Raw genomic sequence first — 5,000 nt, 5'->3', positions numbered from 1 at the left:
TGTGTATGTGTGTGCGTGCGTGTGTATGTGTGTGTGTGCATGCGTGCGTGCGTGCGTGCGTGCGTGCGTGCGTGTGTGTGTGTGTGTGTTTGCGAGTGTGTGCGTGTGTGCATGCGTGTGTGTGTATGTGTGTGTGTGTGTGTGTGTGTGCGTGCGTGCGTGCGTGTGTGTATGTGTGTGTGTGTGTGTGTGGAGATTCAAAAAGTAATGCTTTCCCTGTTCTCTCGACAACACTTTACCACAGAGAGGACTAAATGTGATCATTACATATCAATGATACTTTGGTTCCCAACATGTGCTGACGGACTAATTCTATATATATGACTGAAGGCCAATAAATGTGACCTTAATGTCTACTAACATCTGTCTCAAAAACAATCAAGCACCAGGCAAGAGGGGATCCTTTGTGAGTTGGCCTGGTGGCTTTGACATGGGATTGATACGTTGAAGAACGCAGGGTGAAGGAATCAGAGAGAATAGGAACAGAGCAGCTGGTGCAGAACTTATCAGAGTCAGGTTTCATATGCCTCTGAAGCCCCATTCACTTTAATAGCATATATTTTGCTAGTCCCTGAAACCAGTGTGCATGATGAGAAAAACTGAACCACACACATGCGCACACACACTCCCACACTCACGCCCACGCATACGCGCGCACACACTCTCACACACACGCATGCACACACACAGTCAAAGGCCTGTTACTGTCTTCTGCCATTGTCTTCCCAGAATCCACTACTGGGAAAGTGGTTGGTCTAGAAATACACATCAGCCCACAGGTGTGTGGAGGAACATTACTGCTCTAAGGACACGTCTCGAGTTCTGTTGGTCGAACACAATGCAACACAACCCAACACAGCCTGACTCTACCCAACACAGCCTGGCTGTACCCAATACAGCCTGGCTGTACTCAACACAGCCTGGCTCTACCCAACACAGCCTGGCTCTACCCAACACAGCCTGGCTGTACTCAACACAGCCTGACTCTACTCAACACAGCCTGGCTCTACCCAACACAGCCTGGCTCTACCCAACACAGCCTGGCTCTACCCAACACAGCCTGGCTCTACCCAACACAGCCTGGCTGTACTCAACACAGCCTGGCTCTACCCAACACAGCCTGACTCTACCCAACACAGCCTGACTCTACTCAACACAACCTGGCTCTACTAAACACAGCCTGGTACTACCCGACACAGCCTGGCTGTACTCAACACAGCCTGGCTCTACCCAACACAGCCTGACTCTACCCAACACAGCCTGACTACCCAACACAGCCTGGCTCTACCCAACACAGCCTGGCTCTACCCAACACAGCCTGGCTCTACCCAACACAGCCATGGCTCTACCCAACACAGCCTGACTTTACCCGACACAACCTGGCGCTACCCAACACAGCCTGGCTCTACCCAACACAGCCTGGCTGTACTCAACACAGCCTGACTCTACCCAACACAGTCTGACTCTACCCAACACAGTCTGACTCTACCCAACACAGTAGATCAGTCCAACTGTTTAGGACAGAGCAGGCCTTTTAGCAGGCGTGTTAAAGTGAGGTCTAGTGCAGGGATCATCAACTAGATTCAGTCGCGGGATGATTTGTTTCTTCAGGGGATGATCGGGGGGCCGGAACATAATTAAGCAAAGAGAGTGTGTGGTATATGGCCAATATACAACGGCTAAGGGCAGTTCTTATGCACAACGCAACATATACCACAAACCCCCAAGGTGCCTTATTGCTGTTATAAACTGGTTACCAACGTAATTAGAGCAGTAAAAATACATGTTTTGTCATACACGTAGTATACGGACTGATATACCGCGGCTGTCAGCCAATCAGCATTCAGAACTTGAACCACCCAGTTTATAATTACAAATAATTTGTAGACTGCATATTGACCGCAAGAAGCCTAAACAGATTTGCTTGACTAAAACATAATAATTTCAAAATTTCAATCCTTGTTTACATTTGTATACGATCTCGTGTCTCTCTACTGTGTGTGGGAATACAATTAAAATCACTTGGAGCTCATTTCCTGGTGTTTTTACTGTCTTCTATATTCAACAATGATCAAAACAATGACCAATTGTATTCTTTTTTTGGGAGAGCCAAATAAAACCACCCGCGGGCCAAATAAAACCACCCGCAGGCCAAATAAAACCATGATCAACGTTCTAATGGGAAATGTCTTTATTCCACACAGCCTCTAGCTTCACACAGCCTCTAGCTTCACACAGCCTCTAGCTTCACACAGACTCTAGCTCCACACAACCTCTAGCTTCACACAGCCTCTAGCTTCACACAGTCTCTAGCTCCACACAGTCTCTAGCTTCACACAGCCTCTAGCTCCACACAGCCTCTAGCTCCACACAGCTTCTAGCTTCACACAGACTCTAGCTCCACACAGCCTCTAGCTTCACACAGACTCTAGCTTCACACAGCCTCTAGCTCCACACAGCCTCTAGCTCCACACAGACTCTAGCTCCACACAGTCTCTAGCTCCACACAGCCTCTAGCTTCACACAGCCTCTAGCTCCACACAGCCTCTTGCTCCACACAGCCTCTTGCTCCACACAGCCTCTAGCTTCACACAGACTCTAGCACCACCCAGACTCTAGCACCACACAGCCTCTAGCTTCACACAGCCTCTAGCTTCACACTTCCCCTTCAAACTCCCACCCCCTCATTCCCACACAGCATAATGCCATACACACCATATGTGTAACTATAAGTGGATGCGAGCACACAAACACAGGTACAAGCACGTCCAGGTCCAGAACAGATAGAGTACATTACACTAATAGGAAAAAGGCTGTCATGAGTTCCCACGTGTTTATTTTATTTAACCTTTATTTATCTATTTAAGAACAAATTCATATTTACAATGACAGCCTACCCCCTTGGCCAAACCCTTCTGTCCTGGTTCTGGTTATAAGTACTATACCAGGAATCCAAACTTACAGATTGATTGACTGATTGAATTTAATAGACTATTTAAAAACATAATGGCGCCAAACATAATGGCGCTCCAGAAGGTGATACCTCCACATACATACAATAAAGCCATTGTGGTGCTTTGAGGAGTGAAGGGGGAAGGGGGAATGCAACAAGGTTAGGCTGCAATAGTAATGGTAGTTATGGCAACAGACAATGACTGACAAAATTGTTGTTTGATTCATAACGTGAGATAATTAGTACAAATCCCTTTTTCCTAATAAACGACTATGTACAGGTACATGACCCTTGTCTCACATGTCGTTAAATATATAAAACAATCAATACCTAATATACATGAGACAATCACAATATTATAAACAACAGGCACCAAAAGGCAGACCATATACTATCTCTGGCATGTTATTCTCATCCATGTACTATAATCGTACACTTTTGAGACATGCTACTATTTAGCCAAGTTCCAAATTGTTCTGAGGACAATTCCAAAGAATAACAGCTGAGTTTAAAAATGTTTCTTTCCCCCATAAACACTTGAACATCTTAAAGGAAGAATGTTTTCACTCCTTCTAGTTGAATACTTATGGTTATCCCTTACTAAGGTAATGTAGTGGACCAGACTGTGGACAATCTCATGTACAAGACACAATTGAATCTGAGAGATTCTCTCCTCCACTTTGCACCATCTAATGCTTGTGCTTCTAGTTCCGACAATGCAGTAATATCCAACGAGTAATCTAACCTAACAATTTCACAACGATTACCTTATACACACAAGTGTAAAGGAATAAGAATAAGAATAAGAATATATGTACATGAAAAAATATATGAATGAGTGATGGTATAGAACGACATAGGCAAGATGCAGTGGATGGTATAGAGTACAGTATATACATATGAATGAGTAATGGTATAGAACGACATAGGCTTTCAAAGAGGAAATGGTCAAGATGAGTAAGTGCTGGAAGTTTAAGAATAATCCTGACTAATTTGTTCTGATGTCTGCAATTGATTTTGTATTGTCTTGGGGGCACTATTGTACCAGGAAGAGCACGCATAGACAAAGTGGCACTGGACAAGAGCCCCGACAATGCCCCCAATGCATTCTTATCCAGATAGTTGAAGGTTCTTGACAGAAACCTAATTTTACTTTGGTTCACTTTGGAGATAACATTTTGTGCTATGCTTTCCCCTGTCAGATGGTTATCTAGCACATATCCAAGCTAATTAACATAGTATTTTGCTGTGACTACTATGTCACCTACTACCACCTAAAAATCTGGTGATTTCCTCAGTTTCACTTTGGACCCGAACATGATGGACTCTCTTTTTCCAAGGTGAAGAGACAGCTTATTGTCATCATGCCACTTTTATATGTTTACATACCCTACATTACTCATCTCATATGTATATACTGTACTCTATACCATCCACTGCATCTTGCCTATGTCGTTCTATACCATTACTCATTCATATATTTTTTCATGTACATATATTCTTATTCATTCCTTTACACTTGTGTGTATAAGGTAATCGTTGTGAAATTGTTAGGTTAGATTACTCGTTGGATATTACTGCATTGTCGGAACTAGAAGCACAAGCATTTCACTATACTCGCATTAACATCTGCTAACCATGTGTATGTGACAAATAAAATTTGATTTGATTTAGCCATTTACTGACATTCAGAAGTGCAGCACTGAGGGCTTTCTCAACCACATTTTTGTCTTTGAGGGAAACCAACAGTGCAGAATCATCTGCATAGAGGAAAAGGACACATGTATGGGCAGATTTCAGATCATTTATATACAATAGAAAGAAAAGTGGACCCAGCACACTCCCTTGGGGTACCCCGCAGTTCAAGATTTTGGGTTTAGATATGGTCCCATCCACATCCACCATCTGTTTCTTCCTTGCAGATAAGAGCTAACCCTTTTTACTGCTAAGTAATTAAAGCCCATGACTATTAGTTTGATTAACAGAATCTCATGATCCACTGTATCAAATGCCTTTTATAACCATACCACACAATTCACTCCATCTA

General features: G+C 43.5%; 1 protein-coding gene across 3 annotated transcripts in view; it reads right to left on the bottom strand.

The window, feature by feature from the left end:
- Positions 1-5,000, bottom strand: part of hmcn1 (hemicentin 1) — a 247,122-nt gene that overhangs the window by 106,938 nt on the left and 135,184 nt on the right. The gene's annotated exons all lie outside the window — the stretch shown is intronic.

The sequence above is a fragment of the Oncorhynchus masou genome, chromosome 24 (assembly GCF_036934945.1).
Source record: "Oncorhynchus masou masou isolate Uvic2021 chromosome 24, UVic_Omas_1.1, whole genome shotgun sequence".
In the NCBI taxonomy this organism is placed as follows: Eukaryota; Metazoa; Chordata; class Actinopteri; order Salmoniformes; family Salmonidae; genus Oncorhynchus; species Oncorhynchus masou.
Note: the sequence above shows the minus strand (reverse complement) of the source record. Positions and strands in the feature narration are given on the sequence as shown.